Raw genomic sequence first — 17,124 nt, 5'->3', positions numbered from 1 at the left:
AAAGATAGTGCACTCTCTGGAGAATCTTCAGACTTGACATAAATAGTGTGTCATCCAAATCAGCACCCATATAAAATTGTGCTCCCGGTGAAGAACTTGAAGGGCACCATCAAGAGTTCTCATCTACATAAATCTGCTTTAAGCCATTTCAGGGATCAGAACTGATTTCAAACAAAAACAAAAACAGCCAAATAACAGCCAAACATTGTTGGAGGTTAGTACATTATAGTGTTGCTCTTTTAATTTCACCCTACTCCATTTTCAGAGTTCTGTGAGGGAGCATGCGTTTAACCATGAATAGCTTGCAAACCAAAATGAGTTCATTAGAATTGGCCAAATTTGGTCATGCTCATATTCTGCTGACTCATCTACAAAGAAAGGTGTTTCACTAATAAACTATTTATTCTGCTGACTCACCTACAAAGAGAGGTGTTTCACTAATAAAGCATTGCATATTTCTATCATATGACCTTTGGGCAGGAATAAGAAAAGGAAAAGAGAAAAATGCATGTGACCCTATCTACTGTTCCCACTAGGCTTCCTGGCTACAATCCGGGCCTTGCCCAGGTTATGGCCAAAAAAGACAGACATAAGAAAACATGGAACTTAGATTCCATCATTGAAATCTATCATATCCATTATCCTGGTTGGATTACTGCAACATGCTCTATATGGGGTTACCCTTGAAGAATATTCAGAAGCTACTATTGGTACAGAACACAGTGGCCCAGACAGTTCTGGAGATCCCTCAGGTAGCACATGTAACAATGGCTGCACTGGTTGCCATTTTTGCTTCAAGGTGTTGGTCATCACCTTAAAGCCTTCTATGGCCAGGCTCCAGGCTATCTGAAGTCTCACCCTGATAGAACTAGCCTTCCTCACTCATTCCAACAGAAAGGACCTACTTCAGATCCCATCTGCCAAAGAATTTCATCTGGCGGGCCTTTTCTGTTGTGGCCCCTGCCCTCTCTGTAATATTCTCCTTTGGGAGTGAAGTCTGCCCCACACTCCTGGCCTTTTGGAAGAGGCTGAAAACTGGGCTCTGCCCCTTGGTCTGGGCCCAACCGGGGCTTTCTAAATTATAGGATGGCTGACTGGGTAGAGAGGATCCCCACTTAAATAGCTTTTCTATTTAATTCTTCTAATTTCAATTGATCTATAGTACTTTTTTACTTTTTGTTATACTGTAAGCCACTCAGAGTCACTATATCGGTGAGATGGGCAGCATAAAAATTAAATAAATAAATAAATTTTGGCTGCTGTGTACAGCCGTGGCCTTGTCCTTTAGAGTTCATTCCTAAGCAGCTGTGTTGTAGTTTTAAATGAATAGGAAAGAGAAAATGTAGGATAGTATTTTACTAAATAATTAGGGAGAGGGAGGGAGGGAGGGAGGGAGGGAGGAAGGAAGGAAGGAAGGAAGGAAGGAAGGAAGGAAGGAAGGAAGGAAGGAAGGAAGGAAGGAATTTTAAGTAAGGATATCATAACATGGCTCCAGAAATTATGGGGGGGGGATTGCCACCATCTAATGGTTATCTGGATTTTTGTACCCCAGCTACGGTAGCCCTAATTTTAAGATGCCAAATAAAGGGTACAAATGGCACAGTGGTAATTGAAGCTGTATTCATAATGAGACAAGAGAAAGATGATGCTCAAAATTTCCAGCAGAGTGAAGAAGGAAGTCCTAGCTACTTGATTGATTAGAGCTAGAGTACGAATATACATAGCAAAATACAAAATTTCCTATGACTGAAGAATCAACATGTCTGATCCTTTGCAATAATAGTGCACTGTTTTAAATTGTGTTCAGAAATTAACTCTGTATAATTTACAGCTTTAAGCTGATTGCTTTTCTAATTAAAACCTTGAGACCCAATTCAGAGAGACCATGATAACAAACTGTAGGAACAGTAGAAAAAATAATCAATATTTTTGAAAATGTTTTAAATAACAAATTGTATAGTGTTATACTAGGCACATAATTTATTTGTACACTTTACTGCTATAAGCTAAGATCTGAGGCTAAACTTAAACTTAAATGAAAAATGAAAGCAGTAAGAATCAACTGAGCCTTTGAAAAGGAAGCATCACTACTTTGAGTACCATGGCACATACCTGTCTTGTTTTAATAATCCTACCAGGAAAGGAGCCTGGAACAGAAACAATGAGGCAAGAATTCAAAAATACTGTCAGGCAATCAGTATTTCCATAGCCTTAGGCTAAAGTCACAATCTACATTTACTTATTTTTGGAAAGATACTGGTGTGTCACTGACAGAAGCAAAACCTTGGGGCTTGCATATTATCAGCTAGGGATTCTGTTGACTTTGATGGCTGTGGATGAGATATTTCATGGGAAGAATTCCAGTTTTGTAGAGTTAAAGGGGGAAGATTACTGTATCTCATTAATCATTTTTTTTATTGTTGTTTAATATTTGTTTTAGGAATAGTGCATGAAGATCTTAAACAAGGTTAAGCTTCCATTATGGTAAATGCCATCCAAATGCACTTAGAAGAGAGTCACTACTGTAAAAATCTGTTGCTCTCTCTCACACACAAAAAAAGTTAAGGAAGTATAAGAGGAACCAGAACTAGCAGTCAAACATATAACAAAAATAAAGTGTAGTTCAATGAGAGGGAGGGAGGGAGGGAGGGAGGGAGGGAGGGAGGAAGGAAGGAAGGAAGGAAGGAAGGAAGGAAGGAAGGAAGGAAGGAAGGAAGGAAGGAAGGAAGGAAAGATAGATAGATAGATAGATAGATAGATAGATAGATCTCAGATCTTCTGACTTTTGCATTGCATACTCTACCTTTGAATCCTAAGGCTGGCATTCACAACTGAATTAAGGTTTTTTTTGTCTCCAAGAAATTAAACTGTAAACAAGATCTAATGAGTGGTTTTGAATTTACCCTGACCATTCCCAAATGTGAAAAGTAGGAGTTAGAATTAAAGATAAATTTGTTTTATTTATTGTTGAAGTAGCAACAGTCAGCAATCTTGATTAGGTTGCATTAAGGCCACTGAAATAGCTTGAGAAAAGCACACAAAAGTTGCACAGATTTTAATGGGATGTAAAGAATTGACCAACATAAAAATATAAAAGCCATACTACTATCAGGTCATGGTCTATTCACCCCAACTTTCTGGATCAGGTAGTAGCAAGCCAATATTTCATTATGCTTACATTGACAAGAAGACAATATTTTTCATTCATATCGTACTACCCATGACTCTTGAAGAAGGAATAGCTGTTAAATGTAGGATAGCTTTGTCCTCCACTCCTTTATTTGGTTTCCTTTTAAAACCATCTAAACTAGTGGTCAGCACCATATCATGACTTTTACAGAGTATTTCTTATTTTCCTCCTGAGTTTTTTTTTTAATACTCCAAGCATAGTATTTACCTTTTTAAATAGTTGCGTGAAGATTCTTTTCCTGGCCATGCACGGCGAGCTCATTTCCCATTAATATATATTTGAAGTCTGGATATTTTATGCCAATGTGCAAAATTTCAGGCTTACACTGTTCTACATTTGCTATTTTGCTGTTCATTCATCCAGTTTGGATAGATCTTTTGGGGCTTGAACAGTTGGACATCATCAGCCAACTTGATTATTTGACTGCTGATCTATAACTTCAAAATGTTTTAAGAATAGAGGGAACCCCACTCTGAATGTTTTTCAAATTATTCCAGCTTTTTGTTCTCTCCTTTTTAGAAATACATGTGTTTTCCTATCCTTTGCTACTGACTTTGATCTCAAATCTTGGGGGAGAGACTTTTTCCAAGAATAGTAACTTTCCACTGCTCATTTCAATTGGATATATTTGGTAGATTAAAGCATCTTATTAGAGATGGCTTCTTAAAATAGGCTAATTTAGCATTCAGTTACTTAATGCAATTTTCACCCATTTTCCCCCAGTTTCAAGTCACATCTAAGTATTAACTGAGGGGATCCAAAGTTTAAAATAATCATTTTAGATCATAAGGTACATCTGCTTATCTTGGGTGCATGTCTGCATTATTTGGTCATGCATGTTAGTTATATCCAGCAGGATAGGCATAATTCAGCTGTCACATTCATCAACAGATGTTTTAATCTTTCATTTACATTTCAGCATTTAGCTTTGTCGCAACATTAGAACCTTGTTTACAATATCTCCTATTTTGGAAAACAAGAAAATTTGTTTTAATGCTCTAGCTCTCTTTAATGCTCATCCCAATTTCAGTGTTTGCTTATATGGGATTGACCTTTTTTTTTCTTTTTTGGAGGGGGGGCAGGATTAGTAACTACATTTGGACATTCTGTGGACAAAACAGCTATGATGGGTAGCAAATCTGAAGCTGTTTCCTGTCTAGATTTTTTTTAAAAAAAAGTTTTATTAATTTTTAAGAATTACAATCTTTAGACCTTAGTAAACAACATGTTATCTGGGTTCACATATTTAACATTAACTTCTTCAATATAAGTCTATTCAGTACTGGACAATCCAGTATTTTTCCCTAATTCTCCTTTCTTCTCCATATTTTTTCCATTTTTCCATATTGCCAGCTGTTCTCCCTTAGGCTAGGAATCAGCAAGCAAGCAGGAAGCTAGTTATAGTGCTGTATTCAGATCCACCACTAGATGTCATTCAAAATCAATTTTCCACTCTTAAAACAAAGGATTGATTTCTTATGTTTCACCTCAATGTTTTTTTTTTCAAAGAGAAAATCTTAACAATTATCTCAGTTCTCAAATTTCAAAATTATAGTTTTATGCTAGTTCCACTTCAATATTGTGTATTTCTGTCCCCCATAGAAATTAAAATGCTGCTTCTGTTCACATTCAGAGGTTTTTAGCTTCTTGGGAGCCTTTCCCAGGAAATTCAGTTGTAAAATAGTAAAGAAAGGATCAATATTCTCACCTAGTTCCAAACATGCTATTTACGATGTGTTAATTGGTGCTTTTCTTTTTCGGTTGTCAGCAACTAATGGCTGGCCATAGGAATGTAGCCAGTCTTTCCCCTGCCAGTTTGGAGGGCTTTTCTCAGATTGAACGGAAAGACCGCTGTCTCTCCGTGATCGACACTTCTTCATCGTCTCTTCAGGGTGACTTTAGGCCCTTTTTAGGGCCCCCAGCAGGGCAAACTCAGGGAGAGCCCTGCCTTCCTGCGTCCGTCTCGCAGCGATGCAAAACCAGAAATCATTGCTTTCCAGATTTTAATCTGTCATTGATGACAAGTGTTCCCTTGCCATTTAGGCAAGAATGTCCACAGGATATGGTTAAAAAAACACTGGCCATGGCAATGTGATTGCATTTCCTGGTTTTGATATATGCCCTTTCAAATCAAGGTAAGCTTTTGGAGGCTTTCAGAATCCTGGAACAAAGAGACCAGTTTTAGATCTAGGAGAGAAGACATTGAGGCAACCACAGAGAAAACCAGGCTTTTGGCCCTCATCCCTTTCATTTTTCACAGTGATGAGACTTTGAGCCATCCATCCCTCAATATTCTTATAGGACAGAGAGAATCCTTTTCAATCAGGTGTCTCTGATGTAACTCCACCATTCAGGTATTTATATGCAGTTGTCTCTTGCTTTCCTCCTTCTAAAGTCCCAGTACTCCTATGTTGTTGTTGTTTTGTCTCTTTTTTCCCCAACAGGTGAACACATTTCCGAATGAAGCACTGTAATGAAACTGCTTCCTGCTATATTTTCTGGGAATGCCTTTGAACCTTATATGGAGTTAACTTAATAGAAGCCCTAGAAACTAGTACCTTGCTTTAGTTCTAGCCCGGGTTTCCCCATTTAATACACTACAATTAAAATAAACATTAGAAAGTTAAGATAATATAGGGCAGAGAGTATCTGTGAATATCATGTTTTGTATCTATGCTTCTGTCACTCTCTTTCCTTCTTTTCCATTTACTTACTATCTTATTCATTATCAAAATTTAGACTACATGCATCTCAGGATATTTGCAATGCTACCATGTATAGAATGTGGGTCCTATGAACTTGGCACAGAAATTGTTTGAAGTAGTTTCCTTCTTCAATATCTCCCAGCTTCCTGATGCATTCTTATTTGCGTGCAAAATTATTTTCATGACAATGGTTTTAATTCTGCTTTAGCAGCTTCAAAGAATGGAAGAGCTTAATGTAACATAGCACAAAGTAACCTTCTACACTCATCCTTCCTGTGCGAATATATTTTAAAGAATGGAATAATTATATCTGACATTATATAAAATATTTTCAGAAATAAAAAGCACTTAATAAACTGATGGGAATTCCCCCTCCCCTTCTCATTAATTTTCAGAGGATACAATATATGCCTCAGTGAACTTCTTAAGTTTCTTTTCTCCTACAGATTAAATAAATCCTCTAAATCCTTCAGCTACAAGCTAAATTGCACCAATTATTTAAACTGTCATAAAGTTCTGATTGTCTATAGTGGTTCTCTGATTCAGCATTGATGTAACTAAAACAAATACTTGTTAAGAGAAAACATCCCATTCTTCCCAAGTGTGGTCTTGAAGAACGAATCAAGAGGGGTCCAAGCCTAGAGTCTTTTCACCACAGTAAGTGGCACAGGCTGAACTTCCTCCAGAATCCTTGAAGCTTTATCCTGGCGTTCCTAAGGGAATGCACTGAGTCTGGAAACATCCTAGTAACATAGCTGAGGAGCAATAAAATTACTGTTGAGATTCTTCACAAGTAGTTCTGGTTGCTTTCACCTAAGACAAACATGGCTTTTTCAGCATCCTATCTTGCCCTTGATAAACTCAGGATAGATTTGGTGGCTAATGTAAAGCAATCAAAGCCCTTACATAGAAGCCATTATGAAATGTAAAAACATAATATTAAAATGATGATAAAATGGCTAGTTAGTGTAAGGTCCTGCCTCAACTACTCCTCCAAGAAACATGGTCTCCAAGAAAGCAGAACTCTTGAAACAAGCATTGTTTCCAAAGGAACTTTTATTGAGAGATAGTGATAGCAAGAGAGCAAAGCAAGAGCTAAAGTTTTCCCGCACAAATTTCTACATTAAAACTTTCATTTCACAAAACCCCACCCCAGAGTCCCAACTGTCCAGTTCATATCCAGCCAGTCCACAGGTGCGAAGTTGTTATGGGAACTGGAGCTAATAAGGGACAGTTCCCAGGTGCTTAACCAGCTTCCTTCCAATATATATTATGTTTGTAGGACTACCAGATTGAGGGAGTCTGTTTTACATGTGCATTGTTATTTAAATGGTCTGTCACAGAGAAGAGGGAGTCAACCTATTCTTCAAAGCACCTGAGGATAGGACAAGATTTAATGGATGGAAACGTTATCAAAGAGATATCCAAACTAAAACTAAGGAGAAATTTCCTAAAGTGAAAACAATTAACCAGTGGAACGGCTTGCCTTCAGAAGTTGTGAGTGTTCCATTTCTGGAAATTTTCAAGAAGAGTTTGGACAGCCATTTGTCCAGAATTGAACAGGAGATTGGACAGGTCTCCTCCAACTCTGTTATCCTGTATTTTGTATTATACAAAATTCTAGGATGATAAAACATTGCCATAAATATCTTTTAGATAGTCTTTTTAGTAGGACTCCCTTAAAAATCTGGGTTCTATGGTTCTAGGATAGAAATCATTTCAGTAGTCTGTTTCAATATTAGATTAAAACTAGCCATCAGGAACCAGTAGCCTCAAGGGGGTGAGGCCAGATTTCTTCTTTATTGTGACACCACAGGAAAGACAGAAGCAGCAAAAAATTACAAGATAATGCTGGCAAAATATAAAAATGCACAACAATAACAAAATTAGATGAAACAATCCATTAAAACACTTTTTATTAAAAAAATTACCCCTATTTTTAAAATAGATTTTTTTTTCAAAAGTTAAATGTTCTTGAGTATTATTATCAAAACCTATTTTATACCCCAATATGGTAAAGAAATTTCTCATAGCTCACACTTCTGAAAATAAAACATTTTTTTCTACCGTAGGTTGTTTTCAAAACCTGCCATGATCGCAAAGACAATAAATAATAATTTTCCAACATAGCCTACAAAGAATGATGTTCTAGTATATTTTCACTCCAGGTATCCATGGCTGATAAAATATAAGCACAATGATATTTTTGCAAATCAGATAAATTAAACACGTTCTCCCTCAATAATGATCTCAGTTTAACCAATGAAAGCCTTGGTGAGCTACTAACCCACATACATTTCCTAAATATTCTATCAATGAAGAAAATATTTCTTTGATATCAACACTGGAATACCTCTAAGGACATAAGTCAGACAGGAGACAATATTCATTTTATTAACATTAATTTTAACCCACAGACATAATGGTGTCCTGATGGATCTATTTACATTTAATCCAATCTAAAAGTTTTGACATATTTCTACATATTTAGAAGTATCATTAGAATATAAACTCCCAAGTATTTATATAGTCAATGGAAATCACAAAACTGAATTCTTTGCATAAGTATGTTGATACGGTAGAGCTTAAAGGAAATAAGATTTTTTTTTCAGTTAATTTAATAGCCAGATTACTTTCCAAAATATTGTACTTCCTGTATAAAATTAGACAAGAAATAAAGTACTTATACAAAATGGCCACATTATCGTCCTGTAAAAGTAATTTGTACTCACATACCAACAACAATACTAATGATTTATTTATTTATTATTTATTTATTAAATTTATATACCGCCCTATCTCCCTTGCGGGACTCAGGGCGGTGAACAGGCGATACTAAAAACCACGATAATAAATAAATAGTTTGTTTTAAAATCGAATTAAATAACAGGCCTGTTCTAAAAACACACCCGTAAAAAAAACCCCACTGAAACATCTGAGGGTTGCTTTATAATAACAGCTAAAGGTTCAAGGGTTCTTGATCCTTGCCCAGTTGACCTCATACTGTCAGAACAAATCTTAGCCAGTCCCAGCCTTCATATTTCCCCTGCATTTTCAATAGTATCACAGATGCAGACAATCGTAATTTGTTGGATCAAGAGGAAATGGTGGGAAGATTTTGATTCCTTATTTTATTCCTTGATGTTAAAATATCAGTCTTGTATAAGCATGATATTATAAACATCAGCAATATGAAGCTATCAGGCAAGATAAGCAAATATTAGCAGGTCAAGAATATATAATTCACTCTGGGGAGATAATGAAGAGATAATTGTGACTTCTTTCCATTCAAAGATCATGACTTTCACAGAGCCTGAGCATTTTGCAGAAGAATAGAAGCAGAGGCACAAAGAATCAAAGAATGTTTATCTGATTTTACAATTGAGTATAAGTATTATTCCAGCAGAAAAGCTATCATTGAATGATTTCTGAGACTTTAGTGAGAGCAAAGCAGCAACTTAGGCAGCAATCAGATTGAACAACAAACTTCCACTTGGTGGGGCTGTTGTCAGCTCCACTGAGAAATTCTTGCTCCAAGGTGCATTAAGCTGGTTTCAACAGTCTTACCTGGGGCCATCCAGTACTGCTCTCACATCAGTTCCAAATTTGCCTTTTCTTCCAGCCCTATTTAGTTATTTTTTTTTAACTCCATTCGGCTGCAAACATTGAACAGATTCCATGTTTGAGTTAAAGACCTTGGAACTGGCTCTAAGTAAAACTACAGTAAATCTAGATAAAAGTGAAGGGCTCGTGATATACCCAGCTCAGAATTTAGACTAGTTTAGATTATTAATAGAGCTGCCATATCTATGAATACTGGCTAACTATTATAGTACCAGACTAATATAATAATATTACATAGGACAGAAACATATGGAGGACCAGATGAATTACTAATCCCAACAGCCCAATCCAGCATAACTAAAGGTCAAGGATCAGTAACATTTGGAAAACTACATTTTCTGCTTATAGATAATGAAATATAATTGAAGCATTTTTCACTTATTTTATTAAAGATTATTATTTTAAATAGGTTGTGGAGATGTTTCATGTTTTACAGTGTTATATGATGTAGTCTGTTATGGCTTCATTTGTGACCCAAGTTATCCACAGGGTATGATTTAAAAAAGGCCAGGATGGATCTGCAATGATGTGATAGAAGCTCTTATTTTTAATGTGCATTGCACATCATTATGCACGTCACACACAAAAAAACAGGCAGGGCATTGATCACACCATTGAAGCCACCATCTTGACTCCTTTTAGACCAGATATGTCAAACTCGTGATGTCACATGACGTCACACACCATATCGGAGCTTTTTCTCTATTGCTGGCAATGGGGTGGGTATGGTTTCCTGGTAACGCGTCCGGCTCGCGGGCCGGCAGTTTGACACCCCTGTTTTAGACTACACCTTGTAAACACCCCTTATCTGAAATATCATCTGCTCCCATAGGATCTATGTCTTTATAGTGATTCCGTACCATACTCCAGTTTATGCTTGGTGACAAAGTCAGCCAAAAGTTTGGACTGGATTTGGCATTTTTGTCTATCTATAGAATCCTTCTCAAGGACTTTGAATAGGCCGATATTGTTGTTTGATGGTGTTAAAGGTATTGTTCAATGTTGAAAATTATTCCACATAAAGCTGCCTTTTGCAACTGATTGACAATGATTTTTGTCAATGCCTACAGTGTTCAAGTGGTGCTCCAGTTGTTGTTTTGGGATTGCACCCAAATTGCCTATTACTATAGGTACTGTTAGTTTCTTTTACCTCAAACTTCTATGTGCAGATCTTGTATTTTGTTATTGTCTCCAGTTCTTTCTCTTCTATTCCACTGTCTCCAGGTAGTGCAACACCCACTAATCAGACTTTCTTGTCTTTCTTATCAACAGTTGTTAAATCTGGGGTGTTATGCGGCAGGTGCTTGTCTTTCTGAATTCTGAAATCCTAGAGCACGTTAGTTTCTTAATTTGCTATTATTTTGTCTACTTTATGGTCCCACAGCTCTTGCTTGCAGGCAAATGGTATTTCTTGCAGATATTCCAATGCACCATTTTTGTTACTTTGTCTTGCCATTGTTTGTAGTCAGTTTGTGCAGTCTTCTTGCAGCAGTAACTAGGTGGACCACTGTTTCTTCAGCTTCTTTGCAGAGGAGGCACTTGCTGTCTGTTGTTGTCTGGCTCTGTACGCTTTTGTTCTTAAGGCTTGATCTTATATTGCCAGAATAAGTCCCTCTGTCTCTTTCTTCAATTTTTCTGCTCTTAGACGTTGCCAGATCTTGCTTTCTATTTCTATTATGTACTGGCCATGTAATTCTTGCCTTGTCTTGCCTTCCCCTCCCAGCAGGCAGATAAATGGTTGATGCTGGTTGAGGGAGGGAGACAGGGATTGCAAAACTGGCTGGGAAACTATCACCATATGTTGAAAAGGAAGATTACATTCAAAAACTGCTATTCTATGATGCACCATTTTGCCCAGTTAAAGGCTAAGTCAATCTTTAGTACAGTAGTTAAAGGCTATGACAACCTTTAGCAGTACAGGTACTTGATTTATGACCAGAACTGAGCCCAAAATGTCTGTTGTTAAGCAAGGCATTTGTTAAGTTTTTCCCATTTTATGACCTTTTTGCCACAGTTGTTAAGTGGATCACTGCAGTTGTTAAGTGAATCATGCAGTCATTAAGTAAATCTGCTGTCCTTCATTGACTTTGTTTGTTGGAAGGAAGATTACAAATGGTGATCACAGGGCCCCAGAACAGTGCAATTGTCATCAATGTATTATTTGCAAGTTGCCAAGCACTTGAATTTTGATCATGTGACCATGGGGATGCTGCATTGGTCATAAGTATGAAAAATGGTCATAAGTAACCTTTTTACAATGCTGTTGTAACTGGTTGTAAGTTAAGGACTACCCATATATAGATAATTTTTTTGGAATCTTGCACAACATATAGTATGGATGTGCTTTTTAAAAGAACACTTTGTATCTTGGTATTGTTTCAATAATTGCTAATGTTGTTTACTATGTTGTTGGGAGGTTGCAGAGCTTTTTAAATGAACATGTTTATATCTTAGTATTGTTTAAATATTTTCCAGTAAGCCTCCTTAAATATCCATTGATTCAGTGATCTTTTTATATTTATATACTTTCCCAGATTGACACTGCAGACTGTTTTGTTTTCTTCATTGCTTATGCCATAAAAGAGAATAAAGAAATATATTCTTGTAGCAGGTTTTTTTTTTAAGACTGAAATTTTCCTTTCCTTTGCAATCAGAGGAGCTGGTGAAGCATGGCTCTATCTTGGTAATTGAACCAATGTCTTGCATATAAAATATTTTAGATTTAGTCTCAGATAGGTCTGAGAAACACAATGTATACAATACTGGTTTAGAAGATTCAGGGCTTGGATTTCATGTAAGTTGCCTTCCTATCAATGTTTCTATGATGTTATCCATGTATTATCTTTAGCAAAGTACTTAGCAATGGTACAACTTTATCTGCCTCCTTTCATTACGGCAGGGAATCAATTCATTACCTGTTTTAGTTGAGCTCCTATTCTGGTTTCAGCTGTATCTTATATGTTTTATGGCTGAGTTAATGTATTGGCCCAAAATGGTTCACTAATTGTTTTGCCCTATATAAGCACAAGTTCAGTTTTGGATCATATAGGGAAATATGACTAAAAGGCAAACTATGCATCATGGTTATTATATGTGTACAGTCCAATAGGTCCAAAACAGTTGTAAGAAGCCACAATCCTTCAATTAGGAGTGTTTAAAATATATTTCATTTGCTGGAAAGCAGAAGTCTCCCCTAGTTCCACAAAATGTGAAACAACTACAGGTAGTCTTGACTTACAACCACAATTGAGCCCAAAGTTACAATTGTTAAGCGAGACAGTTGTTAAATGAGTTTTTTTCCATTTAATGGCTTTTTATCACAGTTGTTAAATGAATCACTGTAGTTATTCAGTAAATCATGTGGTCATTAAGCAAATCTGACTTCCCCATTGACTTTGCTTGTTAGAAGCCATCTGGGAAGGTCACAAGTAGAGATCATGTGACCCCCAGCACACTGCAACTGTCATAAATACATGTCATAAGTGTGAAAAACAGTCATAAGTCACTTTTTAAGTGCCTTTGCAACTTCAAATGGTCACTAAATTAATGGTTGTAAATCTAGGACTACCTATACTCAAAAGAGTTTTCCATGCACATCTGAAATACTGCATGTAACCTAGTTTGAAGGCATCATGGATTAGAGTTAGTTCTTACCTTACCTCCCTTTCACATATAGTATATGCACACATGATATTGACAAATCCATCTATAATTTGTTAGCTTAATTCCTGTTCATTAGAGAGACTTAGTTCATTCACTGCTGGTATGTATGGAACTGGTTATATGCATTACACACCTGTTGGGGATGCACAAGGGAGAAAAATAGTTTTAATATTATGGTGGTAGCTTTATCATGCAACCATCACATAGAAGTATTCATGTGAATGTGCAGTTTTATGTTTGGAGAAGTGAATTATTTTCAAGAGAGGATATTTTTCTACATGCTGTATATACCAAAATTCAAAATCTATTGGTCAGTGAAATGAAAATAGCAAACCCTTTGCATCCTGCAACCTAATTTTAAGCACAGGCACTGGAGAAAAAGTTGTGAGAGAAAACATAATTATTCTTCAAAGCTGAAAGCTTAATTCACCATTGATGCGCAATTTACTATTGGTAGTGGAACAGTAAAGAGCAAAAAGAAAATCATTATGTATAACACAGTTATTTTCATATAAAGGTTTATATTTTTCAGCACAGAATCTTTGATGAGATCTAGGCACTTGTGTTACAGACCAAAGATAGCGATTTATTCTGGGGGGTTGGGGGCAATGACTATTTTAAGATATAGATAGCAAATAATACAGCTACTATCTCTAGATACAAAAATAAAGATGACAACTGAATAACACAGAGAGATACCAAAAACGGTCATTCTTCGAACTACCTCAATATTTATTGGAACCAACCTGGCTATGCTTGCAAAAATCTGAAAAATTCTTCAGTGGTATTGTTCTTTGTTTCATTTTCTAGAAGGCTTAAAAAGAGACACGGTAACTGTTGTTTAAAAATATAAATTATCACAGCCTTTTTCTTTCTTCTTCGTGTGATAAGACAGGAGTATAAATGTCTGACATTGGTTTGTTAAAAGAACTGGGGTTTAATATACAACATGAATCAATAACATTCAGGGAGCATACAGAATACAAGGTAGTCAGTTATATACAAATGGTTCAAGTGAGTTAAAGATTCCAATTGCCATTCTCTTCAGGCACAGTCTCTTAAAGGGACACTAACCCCAAATACTCTGCTGATTCATTCTCTATATATTACTTCTGCCAATCAACTACTAAATTATAATTACCTTGATAGGAACTTTTCCCCAAATTTGATCCTAACCAGTAGAGAAAAACAGATTGAACAGGTAAAAAGCAGGAGGAACCTTGGGAAGAAGTAGGTACAACATCTTGGAGTGTAAGATACTACAGAAATTAAAATTGGTGTATAGTTAAAGATGTAAAAGTTGACAAAGTATCTCTAGTCAAAGTGAACATACGTTGGTTGGGAACTTATCAAAAATGCAGTATAGAAGTTCAATTGTAAACCATTCCCATGAAAAGAAAAAAAGGGGGGTAACATAGAACACCGATCTGGTTGTAAGGGGACTTTTTAAACTGAACTAAGCATTAGAACAGGGGTGTCAAACTGCTGGCCCGTGGGCCGGATGTGTCACGTGGAAGCCGCACCCACCCCCATTGCCGGCAATGGCAAAACCGGCCCGATACGTTGCGCAACGTCACGTGACGTCGCGAGTTTGACATGTCTGCATTAGAAGATAAATAGGAAGTGCAAGATGGGCATAATCACCAAGAAAGCTTACTAGAAAGCATGTAATAACTTCATGGCAACAAAAAAACCAAAAAAGCTAAAGTATATAAATGGAACTTAGACGAGCAAGAGAAATTAAGAACAATAAAATGGACTATTTTGACTATGTTGGTAAAGGTGTGGCTGGGGAAAAGTAAAAAATAGAGAAATGTGTGTTGGACCCATTGCTTAAGAAGCTAGAAAATAAGACTATCAAATATGTAGATAAGACATAGAAACAGATTATGGGAAACATGTTAGAGAGGACAGTATCAAGATTCAAGAAGATATTGACAGCCTGGAAGAATAGGTTAAAGATTATTTTCATTGAAAAAGCTAAAGACCTTCATTTGGGTAGGAAAAGTTAAAGGCATGAGTACAATATGGGAGAGACCATAAATAGAAAGCACTGAACATAGAGAGGATCCAAGTATCACAAGTTGAATATGAGCCAACAGTGTGATGCAGAAGCTGCTGATGTTATCCATTTAGTCATGTCCGACTCTTGGCAATTCTTGGCCATATCTTCCGATCTGGCACTACTTCTTCGAGTTGTTCTATGCTCTGCCTAGGTCAGCTTTGATGATAGTGATCAACATAGAATACAGTCAAGATCAGGTCTGCAAGAATATTGTAGTTCTAGTGTTTGCATGCAGTTATGCACAGGCATAGTTGAATCTGGTATTGGCATAAGAGGGGCTGGATTGAGAGTAGTGCATTGTTGCAGTGTAACTTGTGGATTTTCTAATAAAAGAGCCTGTATCTTATGCATTCTTTGATTGCTAATCCATAAATGTCCCTTATTGTCGATAATTGTCTGCAGGGCATGACTAGTACAAACAGCCACTGGAGCAGAAAAGGTTAACTTATTTGCTTCCTGTAGTAACAGCATAACTGCTGCTAGAATTTTTAAACATTGTTGCCACTCAGTGCTTTCTGCTTTTTCTTCAGTTACTACCATTATGCGCCATATTTCTTCCACTGGGTGGTGCACTTGAATTAATTGTTTCCCATTGTCAAAGGAGATTGTGGCTTTCAACTTGTCTGGGCAGTCTGGGACATATAAAAATTGATGTTTAATTATTCCTTGTCCCACTTGGCATGTTAGGGGTTCCAGGAGTGGTCGAGATTGAGTTTCTCCAGATACTCCCTGAATATGGATGGTCTGGTTTGATGGCTTGCCAATAGATTTATTTAGGACCGATCTGGTAGCTCCCATGTCAACTAACATTGGGACAGTCTGTCCTCCCACCCATATTTTAACAATGGGCTCCAGGGGTGGGACCATGGAACCCAGTCCTCTTCAGTCTCCCCATTCCATGTCGGCTAAGCCAATCATGTTTTCCTCTCTTTCTTCCGTCTGACTGTGATAAGCTGGACGCCCTCTTCCCCTGAAGCTTCCCCTGTAACTTCTTTGGAAAGTCCCTCTAAATCCTCTCCCTCGTCCTCTTCCATACTGGCGAGATTGCCCCTTTGGTTGGCCACTCCTCTGGGGGCATTCCCTTTGCCAGTGTCCTTCCTGTTTACAGATGGCACATTGGTTGGGTCCGATGCGCATTCCCCCCAAGGCTACTGCTAACATTTCAGCCTTCTTTTTTTCTTTTTGATCTGACTTACGCTCTTCTTCCTTTTCACGATTACGGAAAACTTTCTGAGCTATTTCCATGATTTCTGCTATATTCTTCCCTAAGGCCCCTTCTGTGCGTTGTAACTTTTTCTTTATGTCTGGGGAACTTTGGGTGATAAATCTTTCAATTAGGAGTGGGCGATTCTGTGCTAACTCCATATCTAGACCTGTATTTATTTTATAGGCTTCTATCAGTTGGCTGAGAAAAGCAGCTGGTGATTCATTTTTATCTTGCCAAATACTAGTTACTGCAGCATAATTAACTGGACGGATTGTGGCTTCCCTCAGAGCTTCTAAACTATAAAAGCCGATAATTCCGCAACAAAGTTTGATGTTGCATATTGTTAGCATTCCAGTCAGGTCTCTCTTCTACTGCGTCAGTATTTCTGTTTGTCTGATAATTCGCTCCCCCATCAGGGTGTCTGCGGGCGAGTACTTTTAATTTACCTAACCTATATTTCTCCCTCCCCTCCATATCCAGTAAGGTAGAAATAAGTTGCTGCATATCATCCCATGTGGGATTATGCGTCTGGATAATAGTAGAAAATAAATCTATTACTTCTTGAGGTTTTTCTGAAAATGGTCCATATTGCTGATGCCAATTGAGTAGCTCAGTGGTTGTAAAGGGAACATACTGGAGCATCGGAACATTGATGTTGTTTGGTCCAGGG

Source organism: Protobothrops mucrosquamatus, unplaced genomic scaffold, assembly GCF_001527695.2.
Source record: "Protobothrops mucrosquamatus isolate PMUCROS unplaced genomic scaffold, P.Mucros_1.0 scaffold1515, whole genome shotgun sequence".
Lineage (NCBI taxonomy): Eukaryota > Metazoa > Chordata > Lepidosauria > Squamata > Viperidae > Protobothrops > Protobothrops mucrosquamatus.
Note: the sequence above shows the minus strand (reverse complement) of the source record.